This window comes from Mya arenaria, chromosome 3 (assembly GCF_026914265.1).
Source record: "Mya arenaria isolate MELC-2E11 chromosome 3, ASM2691426v1".
NCBI lineage: Eukaryota > Metazoa > Mollusca > Bivalvia > Myida > Myidae > Mya > Mya arenaria.
Window position 1 is genome coordinate 31,611,489 of NC_069124.1, and position 14,284 is coordinate 31,625,772.

Genomic DNA, 14,284 nt, shown 5'->3' on the forward strand with positions numbered 1-14,284 from the left:
ATTTCATTCTACATACAAAAACACTAACATGTTCTTTAAAACCAATATCCTATGTTACGATAAAACCATTGCCAAGTTGGTAATTTGAAAAGACAAGAAATTATATCTGGTCAGGGTTTGACATAGTCAATCTAGACAGCTGGACTTGTTTTGCAATTACTTTGAAAATCTTCAAAAGCTAATCTGAACAAGACTGTAGCAAAAAACTCACAATACTCAGGGTTTCGATCAAAGGAAGTTTGGAAGTATAATACTTCCTAAAAATGGGCCAAAACCTCCATAATGGATTCCTTGGAAGTACAAAAACCTCCACTTTTTTTAGAAAACTTCCAAAAGTGAAAGCTTGGAAGGCTCAAAACTTGGTGTCAATGTTACTTTATGGCAACATTTTCAATAACTCTTAAAGAAAACAAATTATTTAAATACAACTTTGTGAAGTTTGCTAGTTATAGTTAAATATTATTTAACATTTTAAGTATCTAGTTGGACATAATGTGGTTACAGTGGTATAAACTTCCATATTTCAGAGAAAAACTTCCGATACTGATGTCAAGGAAGTTCATACTTCCAGTTTCAAATTCTTAATGGAAGCCCTGAATACTAAAAGGGGTTTTAAAGACTTATGAGATCATTCTCACATCACCTATACCATTAGTTCTTATCTACAAAATTAAGTCAGCATAATAATTAATGTTTTACATAAATATTGCAATGAATAAAACATATTTCAATAAGTGCCAATAACATAGCAATCAGGTATGATCACTATAGGCCTAAACATGAGATTTCAACATTTTCCTGATAAACAATAAATAATTTTACTTAACAATTTTCTCATTTTTTACACAAGCTGAAAAAAAATGGTCTCTTTTTCAATACTTCACATATTTCATGGCTTTCATCATTCAAACTAACATTTCGCTTATTATTTCAATATTCAATGATTTTGTAAACATTCATAAATGATGGTTAAAATTAACATTCATGCTAATCATGCCTACCAAAAGCACCTGACTGACCAGTCAGTATCCAATTGTGGCAGGGCTTATTGGTGGTTCATTGAAATCAACCATGACCTCCCACAATCTGCACTGATCAACAGAAGTTAATGAATTGTTTCAATTGTTCTTATTTTCATAAACTTAGTAAACAATTGCAGTGAATAAAATTTATTTCTCATCACTGAGAGAAAGTTAAGAAAAATGAACGAAGGTGAGTTACATCTAGTAGGATATCAAATCCTACAAATGTATTCATCATTTTATGTAACCGTATTAAGTAAATGTTAAATTTTTGAAAGTCTAAAAAGTTTCATTTTTTTGTTAATCAAAGAACATTTGTGTGTATAATTTTGATGATATTTTGTGATTCATTTAATTTCATTCTTGTTTCATTTAGTGTTCAATCCCAAGCTTTCTTGTTCACATTTAAGTGCAAGAAAAGTCTCTTAATTATGATCTGAATAAATTCATTATAATGTTAGGTCACATAAAGGATATATTGTACTTTTTAAAAATAACATTTTTTCATCTGTTTAAAATTATGTCAAATGTAGTGCATTGAAATTTTATTATGAGTTTAAAGCTGCACTCTCATTTTGACAACTTTTTTATTCTTGTCTTGAAACGAGCCAAAATCCATGGAAACCAGTTATATAAGACTGCTGACCAAAATTTAGATGGCAGATTTTTATATTAAAGTTAAAAAATTGATGTTTTAAGCATTATTCTTAAACTGTTAGTAACGGTTTAATCCGTAAAACATTAATTTTCGAACGGAAATATGACAAACTACGAGCTGATTGTTTGTCAGCAATCTGATATCATTGGTTTGAAGATGTTTACGCAAAAATTTGCTCTTTCCAAGACAAAAACAGTTGTAAAAACGGTAAATCTGTGAGAGTGTAGCTTTAAACTATGACAGGAATAATTTATATCGTTATTGTAAATAAAATACCAAAATGAAAAAAAAATTGCAGTGAAGTGTCGTATCCACTTTGCTATGAAGACTTACTTATACTGGGTGGTATTTTCCAGATGTATACCTAACTCGCTAATATCATGTAATAACATCAACGACAGATCACGCATAAGGAATGAATTCTACTCGGTAGACATACCTGGTAATCTTTTTTTAAATGGAAAAACACGAAATAACTGCTATTGATAAATCATTTGTAAACTATGGGGATCATCAGTAAGTTTCAATGCAGTAATTGTACACATCGATACCAAGTTTATGTAAATTTTCTAAAATTTTCTTTAAAGTTTTGCTTTTACATCATTAACTGAGTACAGCCCCTTTAAACTGTACCTTATAATGTCTGTGACTTATCAAATATTTAATAGTAATGGTCTACAACCAAAATTTGTTTTAATTATCCAGGTTTCAAACTGCATTGTGTATGCGAATGGAAAGGTAATCTAGAAAGCTCACTTAGTATAATTTTTACAAATAACATTCACCCTGCAAGGTACTCAGATTTGCACAGTCATTTATGTATACTTGCATTTATTGATAAAGGATACCTTTTTTAAATCTTTGATTTAGATTGCAAAGTATAACTTATATAAATATATATATATTCTTAACTTTATCTGAATACACAAGCTAATGCATCAGTCAATTGTAACCATGCCCCCCGCCCCCCGGTCCCGGAATAGCGGGGACTTTTACATTCGGTCCAGCCAACCCCAGCTAAAATCTCCGCCCTGCGGAGATAATCTGATGATAAAGTCCCCACCAAATGCCCCGCACCCAAGGGACATTAGGTTAATCCCCATCCACACTGTATTTTCCAGGAAGACCTGGCACTGCTGGGACACCTGAAAGGTAAAAACATGGCCCATATCGCCGGCTATCCCAGGTATATTCCCGGATGTGGGAGCCGTGGTTACAATTGACTGGTGCATAATAATCCATAGTGATCCAATCTAAGCCAAAATGATTTCTGGTCTGACATCGCGAGGTTAGTTATTCTTAAGCATAAAAAGCCTGGACAGCATTTGAGAAAGACTGTTGTGAGGTAAAATCTTCATTACTTTACTATTCCACAACATTGGGTGATAAGGGAACTTTATTCAATATTTTGATTTTAATTTTGTTCCCTAAACGCCACAAGTCAACTGATTAATTAATACAAATTCAATTATATCTCCACAATATTCGGCACTGCATTGTTAAATAAAACTCAAAAGTTACACTTGTTAATTATTTAACCAAATACCTTTCCCTCAAATATTTCACGAATTTCTATTGATCTATCAACAACAATGCATCACCATACTGTATCTCTGACTGATGTTTGATTATCATTCTTGGCAAGAAAACAAAAAGTGAGCACAAAGCGTCTTCAGAAAAAGAACTTGTAAAGTATGCATCATTCAATTGTAACCAGCAATCACCCGGCATTGCGAGGACACTAGTTCTGTCTTCCATAACTTTAATGTTGATATTTATTTTTTTGATGTTTACAACACATCCAAAAAGGTAATATATAATGTGTTCGCTGAAGTTCTTTAGCTACGAGGACACCTGAAAGGTAAAAGCACAGCCCTTTTCCCTGGTATATCCCGAGGGAGGCGTGGTAACAATTGACTGGTGCATTATAAGAGAGGAAATCAAAATTGAGCATGCAAGATTGTTTTATCAATGGCGATGGTTTATCACAATGTCATGTACTTACACTGAGAGTGGCTCCAAGACCTTTCTATGCACATAGGTAAACAATCATCTTATTCACAGATGCTGTGCACATATCCATACATTTGGCTTCATTAAGAATGAAACTTCATAAATAAGTATGCGCATATTTGATATTTTTTATCTCCATTTTGCAAAATCGAAATCACATGATTTTTTCAAACGAACTTGTATTGCTTGAAAATTTATGTGTCAAATTAAAAATGCTACCCACGGTAAGATGAAAATAAATCCGTTTGATAGTGGTAATCATTCAATGGCGGCTTTGTTGATAAATTTCCTCAATAAAACACTATGAAATTCACTTCATCATCATCCGGAAGTAGTGATAACATACATGTCTGAATCATTCGGCCGCTCTGATCAGAGTAAATTTTGAGGTCAATAAGTAGACTGGTACCCTGATTTACTTTTCCTCAAAAATATAAAGTTATACAGGTAAGCGGCATATGATTTTAGTTAACATTAATAGTATTTGAACAATAAATACCAAAAATCATGTTGTATTTAAAAACGTGCCATGCGATGATTAGTTATAAAAACTTTGTATCGAAAAGAAAATATCACGGAAACATGCAAATTATGTCGAAAAGAAAGAACAGGGACCTACTTCGGAATACCAACATTGTATACAAAGGATAACAATACTTTTTTTAAACCAACTTTCCTGGTTGTTTTCTACTTGGACCGCACGCTTTATTCGCTTTACGTATGAATTCACAAGACATTTCGAATGCGCGACGGGCACCGCGGTTAGCTGATACTGGTTTCTTTTCGGATAAAAGAGAAGAGGGTACCAGTCTATCAATACAGAGCATTGAACGGAAAAATTTCGATGCGTACTTTTCCAATATGTTCATATTCTTATTGCATATAATCTGACCGTATGCAAGAACATTCATGTACTTAACCCGATTAACTGACTCGCTACGTATGAATTTCTTGTGCTTCATTAAAAGAACATACAGTTAGCTTGAATTGTTAGGAGAACTATTTTTATTGGATGTTTTCATTGTAATCAGTTCTGGTACTACTTTGATTATTCAAATTCGCTAACGGTAATCCAATCAAAATACAGCGTGTGAATACATTACGTCAGTGAACCCCCAGATGCGGCTTGAGAATGCAGATAGCGTTTTTATGGCTATGAACTGGGCCACAAGTGCCCTAGTCCAACAATAGTTCGATTAACGTCATGCTAAACGTTTTAATATAATACGTATTGAAAAAGAAACAGGTATAGGGGTTAGATTATTTGATACTGCGCAAAATCGAAGTCGGTAAGGTACACTTTTCTTGATATCAGGCGATTTGTAATAAAACATTGAATACATGTATTTATAACAATCAAAAATTAAACGAGCAGTTTTTTTCAAGAATTAAAGAAAGGCGCACTTTTTTCAGCGAAACACGACGCCGTTTTTCCCGCGAAAAATGACATTCTAAACGAATTTAAAATAAATAACGTAAAACAAGAGAAAGAACGTTTTCACAAGACGAACTTGGGGTTGAAATTTAATAGCGGTAAACGAAGACTTGATGAAAATATCGGTTATTGTAGCTGGAACGTAAAAATATGACAGACGTCTCAAAATTGACGTCAGTGACATACTTTGAAGACTCGTAGATTCAAAGCTGTTTCGAATATTGAAAACAGTCCCTAACTGGGCATATGCTCTTCTATTCGTATACCAATTTTCAGACATTAACTCGAAATTTCGTTCATAGTCGCGTTCCACCTTAAGTGTTTTAATTTAAATTTGGTCTATTGATAATTCCGAGTAAATCTAATCATTAAAAAATAAAATGATAATAAAATAATAAGAAAGGTATTAAAATATATACATATAAAGTCTACAAATATTAACTAAAAAATAGAATACATAAACATAAAACTTAATAATATGGAAGAATGTGCCTGTTATAGTAAAAAAATAATATCATAAACCATGTCTGGATGTTATGTTGTTTCATGAGTTAAATGGTTTATAGAATACTGCTTAATAGGATTAGACGTTGGGGCATGTTTAATTTTGTGCTCATCAGTAGCCCCATAAGAATGTTCTACCTAGCAGACAATAACGCCAGTTTGTACCATTTATGATAGAGTTTCCTTGGTTTTCATTACATTAACTCCCATATCGGATCGGCATTTAGTAGGCGGAGCTTAACCAAGCAATAACTTACGTGCGGATAAATTACAACCTATTAGCTTATATAAAGTCTAGTCAAGTCAATAAGTCATTGGCAAACACACAAAATACATTGCAATGCCCATTAAACAAGAATGAATGGTTGTGAAATTTACAGAACATCAACATAATTATGAAGACCATGTAGAAAATATGCATACCTAATGGTTTTAAGTCGACGAATTGATAATTGCATTATTAAAACTGAACATCCAATTATTTAGATGTTTTATCAACGTGATACAGAATTATTCTCATCTTTTAAAAGCTTGATATAAATAAGTTGCAATTTTGTTTGGCATTACATTTGTTGTTGGCGTTGTTGCCAATAATGTTACAAATTTGACCAAACAGGGCCAACGTGTATAATATTAACGTAAATGATATATTCTAAGGTCACGCAACAATGGACGTATAGACTAATATAAGTAGGAAGTGGTACTCATTTTCAACACAATTCATATTGCATTTTATACATATTCTGTTTACCCTTTCAATATTTCTATATCTACCTTATTCTATCAATAAAGTACGCTAGCTATTGACCAGTGTCCTTAACACTAATGTACACAACAGTTACGTTAAACCAGGCGCATCGATGCTTATACGCTAGTACGCGGCTGAATACTCATGACAAAAATCAGCCAAAGTTGTAGTATGCCTACTTGACTACATGAACCTAAAACTGTCCATTTTCGAGTACTAAATAAAGCACCTCAGAAAGCCAAGAATGCACCAGATTGCACTATGGTTTTCAAAAACTTTCGAAGGGGCACGTCCTAAGCACAACTATGAATCCACATGAATAGGAGGTTAGTTAAGCCCCAGTACACAATGCCTTCATGATTGAAATTGTAATCTCGCGATTATGTTCTTGAGTATGATTTCAATAACTCGGGTTGTGGTCCATAATGTGACGTGCACCTCATGCACCAAGCTAGAGCAGGTGTTTACAACTGAACTGTCACCAGAAAGTTGAAAGTGTCCTATGTATATCAGGGGTGGGGCAAGGATTTGACGTAAGAGGGGCGCAAAGTAGGGGTGTTACCTTTTGACTTGCACCCTCCCTCAGAACCGAATTTCTAGTCTGAAATGGTGCATTTTTGGCCGGGTTTATTACTTTATTCTCCTATTTTGAAACAAAAAGTATACTTGGACGATTTAACGGGGTTGGGGAGGCTCGCGGGGGGTAGGGGGGGGGGGGGCTGTTGGACCAGCTTCTGTATATTGTGAGTCCATTGTCGGAATCATTCGAACACCAATCAGACGATTAGCCTTTATCATTTAAGTTAAAAATGAGTGTGAATTTGAAACGTAGTTTAACATATTAGTTTTCCAAAGTAAGAAACTACTTTCTTTGTAAATTGAATTTGTGACATGGCAATATGTTTCACAAATTGAATTTTTGTTCTCCAAGGAACGAAAGTAATTTACGATTGAGAAGAAGGATCAGCTCTGAGTATGACTTTCAAATCCTACTCGACTAGCACAAACGCTTTTAATTACTCTAGCCACGATAGGTATTGAGCGTGCGTATATGTAGACAGACAAACAAAAACCTAATTTCAACCTTGACTGAAATGTATCAGTTGTAATCTAGCTCCATCGCGTTAACAATTAGTATGTGCATACATTGTATCTATGGTGAGGAATCACGTGACTTTAAAGGGGTTCTCACATGGATATTTACGGGTCACAACCGATGTAAACAAACAAGTTACTGACGCTAATTAAACAATCTTAATAACTTTTTTGACATAAATATGTCTTAGCCTATAAAAGACGATACTATTTCCTGCTTTTTGCACGTTTGAAATATTTTCGATTTTTCTCAATTTTAATGATGCAATCCTTGGCCCAAATTTCAATTTGTCGGAATTTTGTTGAACGATTCAACGCTGATTTTTTTGCCAATTCCTGATTCCTCGTCCTGGTATATACGAGCGAAAAAATGCCTTTACTTATATTTTCACCAAATATTTTGATACGACGTCACTAACTTAATCTTAATTAAGAAAGTCTTCGTTTTATTTGAATGGCCCTGGGATAGAACGGTTTTGACAAACTCGGTAATCGGTATGGTAAGAGCAGAAAAATGCCCTAAAAACCATCGAATATGTATTTTTATGTTGCTCAGAGCTCTAGAGGTTTTACGTCGATTTCATCGTATAACATTATATATAAAACAAGCAAATTTCCAAGAAAAAAAACACAAGCAAGTAGAAATACCACGAAGCCTGCAAAGGACATCAATGAATTCATTATGTCGCAACTTCGCAGAGTAAAACATTTGTCTGCAATATTTTAAGGCTATTACAAGTACATAATTTGACAGTTATTCTATATCGATACAGGCATCAGTGGCAGTATATGTCAGAGCTGGTGAAAATAAAGTTTTGATATATTTATATATCAAATAACAATAAGAAGGTATCGAAGACTGTTTTTGTCCCTTGCCTAACAAATCACGAGAGTTTTATCGGATCTAATGGTTTAATATGGTTTAAAGAATATGTATTTCAATGCCTTCCACACCTATTACTTCCTAAAATTAAAAGAAGTTCCAGTAAAGACGAGAAGGAATAGTTTTGCCAAAGTATTTTAATCATATTGTCATAAATGAGTTATTGAAGAAGAAACCGCATAGTTTGTATTTTTTTATTCAGGACGACCAATGGTTTTCTTTATGTTTATTCAAATTATACAATGATTTTAAGTTCAATTATAAATTTATAAATTTCTTCATTTAGAACTAAATAGTTTAACTACTTTAGAAGATTCGATCCTGCGGGTAAATTCAATAAATATTTCACGTGTGTGGTTATCATCTTGACTGTAAGAAATTAACACGGTAAATTAGGATGTAAAGTAGGTTTTCCCTCAAATCGTTTAATTGTTTTCGAGGCTTTACTTGCTTTTAGAACAATCTTTTGGGCATTCAAACTAGTATCGGTTTGTTAAAAGCGAACAAATGAGAATTTTTACACGTTCTATGGACCGACTCAAATACCATTGAGTTGTGTTCTTTTATGTAGGAAGAAAATCAACCTTACAAGTTTATAACAACCTATAGTTTAATAGAAAAGCAAGTTGATAAACGTATATGTATTTGTTAACATGACTTCTTTTTAACGTAATAAATCTAAGGGGTTCACATGGTAGAAACAAAATGTAAGAACCTTCAAAATTCTGAAACAAATTTTTGCATGGACCCGACAGTTCAACATCATTTCGATTCAAAAGTGAACCATCATAACGTGTTTCCATCATTAGCCCAGGCAAAATACTTTTGAATACGATGCAAAAATTGTAATTATTTTGAGCCAGTTGTGAAATATGACTTTTGGTGCTTTGTCGGTGACACACAAAACAATTATCATCTTAAATGCTACTTCCGAGATCTTCTATTCCAAATTGGTTGACCGGACATAGGATGGACACAACCGGACCTTGGACACGTCAGCTAATTTCTAAATAACATTTTAGACAGAAAAGATATGATAATAATCTTAGCCTATAAATGCTATTCGTTTTGTCTGCTTTCCCACGTGCGACATATTAAGAATTGCTTGTATTCAAACGATGCGATCCTTGGCAAAACTTTGACGGCCCACACAGTGCATCGGTTCACCAAATTCCTTCAAATTGAAATTTTGGAAAAAAAATGAATTACATCATTTAAATACATGGTGACCTCTAGGAGATCATCATTGAAGTCACTTGATTCCTCACCCTGTAATAGCTTCCCCTTACAATCGAGATATCAAAACATTTTAATACACTAAACGTCTGACAATCGTCAGTTAATTATTTTAAATGCTAAATGTAGGAGAAACAAATATCGGTGAAATGAGTATCATCAAAGCAGTTCAGTTATCCATAATGCCCTCATTAAAATTTATTTCACCATTTTTTAAATTTCAAATGCTTTAATCATATCAGATCTTCATTCAATCAGCTGATATCTTAGGACATGTTAAGACAATGACACTTTTAATGGAATGATTCATCAACATCCAGCAATATAATTTCTGGTTCTATCAGTCCTTGATGGTCTTCTCGGTGAGATTATATTAAATAAGCGGTAAAGATAATAACACGATTATACTGAGTATGTAATGAAACGTATCAAAACGGTCAAAATAAGATACGTTTATCTTGGTACGGAAAGTATTGACTTCGGATTTGGTCCTTTATGATTCTCTGGTGGCTTATGAAAGCAGGCGTCACAAAATATATTTCTTAAAAGTGCATGATAATCGTGAAGGAATGCAAGCATTGCGTTATTCTTCCCAACACATTTGTTTTTAAATCTGCGATTGATACCGTCACACATAAGATCGATTAAGCAAAAAGCTGCCTATCGATCATAGTTATTAATCAGTCAATCATCCAATTAATCAATCCAATGGGTTTCTGTGTAACTTATTAACAACCTATGGGTACTCCCACTTGAATGCTTAACTAACCGTTGGGCGGAGTTAACAAGATTGTCTAAACAACTGTACAACTATATAAAAAAATATCTTTCAATATATACATGACCTCATAAGGGCGAATAATAAGAAAATTGTGTTGAAGTAATATTTTTCAATCAGTGAAGTCGATCCCAATGTAATGTGTTCATTTTCCTCTTAAAGTCAAACACAAAACAACATCATACAAGCACATTTGCATCGAGATCATATAAATGTGGGTAAAACTTTGCATTTTTGCATCTCCTTTACCTCGCTTCGAGTTCCTGCAACTGCATAGGCCCGATTGGCATCGGTATCTGGATAACGATGTTTAAGAAGGAATGTGAGCACCATGTGCCAAAGGCAGAAAATGTCTTTTTAATTCGTTAAAACCGATTAATAGCTCTACAATCGTGATGCTTATTGCATTGGTTCGTCAAAAAGTTCACAATTCTTTAGGAAGAAAACTATTTCTCTTTATTTCTTTAATTTGTTTTTATTTCATTTCACAGTTGTCGTATTTGATTGCTTAAACATTAAAACAGCTGGTATGTTGAACCATAGATTTCACACATTCAAATTTGACACATTTAGGTGCTGTAAAATTCTCCTACCCCACTTTTCACCTGCTCTTAGTACCAACGAAATTTTTCACATTTCGTTTATTGCTCGTTCATTAAATTAGGCCACCAGCCACCGTATTTTTGAGAGAATAACAATAGGTCGCAACAGTAGTCATATTTAAAAGGTACATCTATATTCAATTTAGAGCGTAAAATTTTAAAATACGAAATAGAGTTGAACATTCAAATTTTGAGGTGCATCTATAGCTTGTAGGTAAACATTGAACATGTTTTTTATTACCTCAAATAAAGAGATGAACCGGAATGTTATGACCGACACCTCCAAATATACAGGTGAACCTCTACTTTGAGGGATAGGGTTAAGGGGGAACTTCTCCATATAAACACTCTCTAAAAATATCATAAAATAGATGACATGCATCAGTTCTGTAAATTCATTAACAAGACTTATTCATAGGAAAAACGGTACCTTATTAAACGCAAATAATACGCAGCGGTATGTTTTATACACATAATTATATAATATTTAAATACTGAAATCTATCAAAATCATCGCATTTCATATGGCTTTCAACAAAGACTAATGCAAACTTTATCAAACTGATCATTTTTTTATAATGTTATGATTATAAACGAAATTTAAATTCACGATTTCAACTCTCACGGTTAAACGAATTTACCTCCATGAAGATGTTAAATGTTAAAGGATAACATGTTTATGACCCCAGGTTAGCTTGACTTTTGACCAAGCTACCCCTTACAGCAACATAGAACTTCTACTGCACATATAAAGTATTGTTGTTGAAAGGTTATCAAAATATAAAGAATTTTACATTATTACACCTTATGACCTTGACCTTTGATCCAATGGCCCAAAATTGTACATGGGTCATATGTTTTAGCATCCTGTAAAATATGAGGACTATATCGGACATAGCAAAAACAATATGACCCCTGATCTACCTTAGTGACATAGATTGATTTGGAATGTGTGACAGATTCGTATGAATGATATTTTACAGATGTTTTGGATGCATTTATGGTGATAAATAATTTTAGGAACATGTTCGACATTTAAGCTTCATTTTTAGCCACTCTCATCATCAATAGTTTTAGTTATGCATACATGACGATCGAGCTGATAGTACCAGAAATGGTGCTGCTGGATGTTTTATAAACCTGTTTAATGTTGATTTCCCTACACATTTTAGTTGTATGGTGATATAGCTTCTACATATTATTCATCCATATTACTAAGATCATCTGGAGTAATCTTGGTCGTTTTGCCCATTAATCATGTCGGCTTGGTCGAAGTCGGCCCTGTGACAATCTCGGCTTGATCCAATGCGGCTCAGTTGCAAACTCGTCCTGGTCCATTTCGGCCAAATGACAAACTAGGCCTGTTCCAATTGGACCCAGTGAACAACTCAGCGTGATCAAGTTCGACCCAGTTACAAATTTGGCCTGGTCCGATTCGACATACTACTAAGTATTGTATAAATTATTCACAATCAATAAATATTTTAATTGATTTATTTTTATACTAAGCTAAATAATTCTTGAAATGCTAGTTAAAACTCGTGCTTCTTCATCTAGTGTTTCACATTTTTTTGAATAAAAATGTACATGTTCAAAAAAGACAGGTCTGAAACATATTTTTTTCTTCTTTTTTGTTAGATGTGCAATTTGATACCACCATTTACAGAACAGAATAGAACATTGATTTTAGTTTAGTTATTTCGAAAACGCCATGAATTACTTATCCTCAGAGCAGACAATATTAAAAAAAGTAAGTAATGTTTAAACGTTATAAATATTGATACTTTTTTAACCATGTATTTGCTAAAAGCTGGTCTACTTATGATTTCGATCATATATAATCATAAAAATAACATAGTTATTGTGATAAAATAATTAGATAAAAAGACTACAAAATATTTACCAAAAAATCTTCATTAACATTATAATATGAAAGTATATAAAAATCAAATAATTTCGAATCATGTAAAGATGTAACGTTATGAAAGAACTTTAATAATGATATGTAAAATAATGCTTAAACATATTCTAGACGCTGAGGCCTGTTTAAAGTTTGTGCTCAAGCAAACAATAACGTCAATTTGAACAACTTTATAGAGTTATCTTGGTTTTCATTACATTAACTCCCTTATCGGATCGGTAGCAAGTAGGCGGAGCTTAACCATGCAATTACTTAATTGCGAATAAATTACAACCTATTCACTTATATCAAGTCAAGTCAAGTCAACATTTCCTTCGCAAACACATTTAATACATTTAATGCATTACTGTTAATATTCAACAAACAAGAATGGTGATGAAACTAACAATATATCAACATAATGAAAATATAACAATATGGATAGAATTAAGCATACTTTATAGTTTAATATCGCCGAGTTGATATATCCATCATCACAACGAAACATCCAATAATTAGATGTTTTATTAACGTGATAGAGAATTATCCTTGTCTTTGAAAAGCTTGATATAAATCATATGCTATTTCGTAAATAACATTACGTTGTTGACATAATACATAAAAAGGTTGCCACGTGTAAACTATTTAAATAATTGAGAAATTCAAAGGTCACGATACATCAGACATATAATTAGAAAGGGGTATTCATTTTCAACACAGTTCATATTGCATTTAATACGTATTCTTTTCCACCTTTCAATACTTCTATATCTACCATCTTCAATCGCTAGCTATTGAACATTGTGCTTGACAACATGATACGCTACGATAATGCCTTTGTTAGAAGTTCCCCCAATTGGACCGGCTAGTGTGTAGTGAGTTCATTGTCAACACCATTCGAATACCAATCAAGTGTTTAGCCTGTACCATTTAACTTAAAAATGTGTGAATTTGAAACGCAGTTTAACATATTAGTTTTCCAAAGTAAGAAACTACTTTCTTTGTAAATTGAATTTGTGACATGGCAATATGTTTCACAAATTGAATTATTTGTTCTCCAAGGAACGAAAGTAATTTACGATTGAGAGGAAGCATCAGCTCTGAGTGTGACTTTCAAATCCTACTCGACTAGCACAAACGCTTTTAATTACTCTAGCCACGATAGGTATTGAGCGTGCGTATATGTAGACAGATAAACAAAAACCTAATTTCAACCTTGACTGAAATTTATCGGTTGTAATCTAGCACCATAGCGTCAGTAATTATTATGGCCATACATCGTATCCAGGATGAGAAATCACGTGGCTTTAAAGGGGTTCTCACATGGGTCACCACGGGTCACAGCCGGTGTAAACAAACAAGTCAGTGACGTTTATTTCTAAATTTCTTTTTAACAGGCCTTATGTTTTT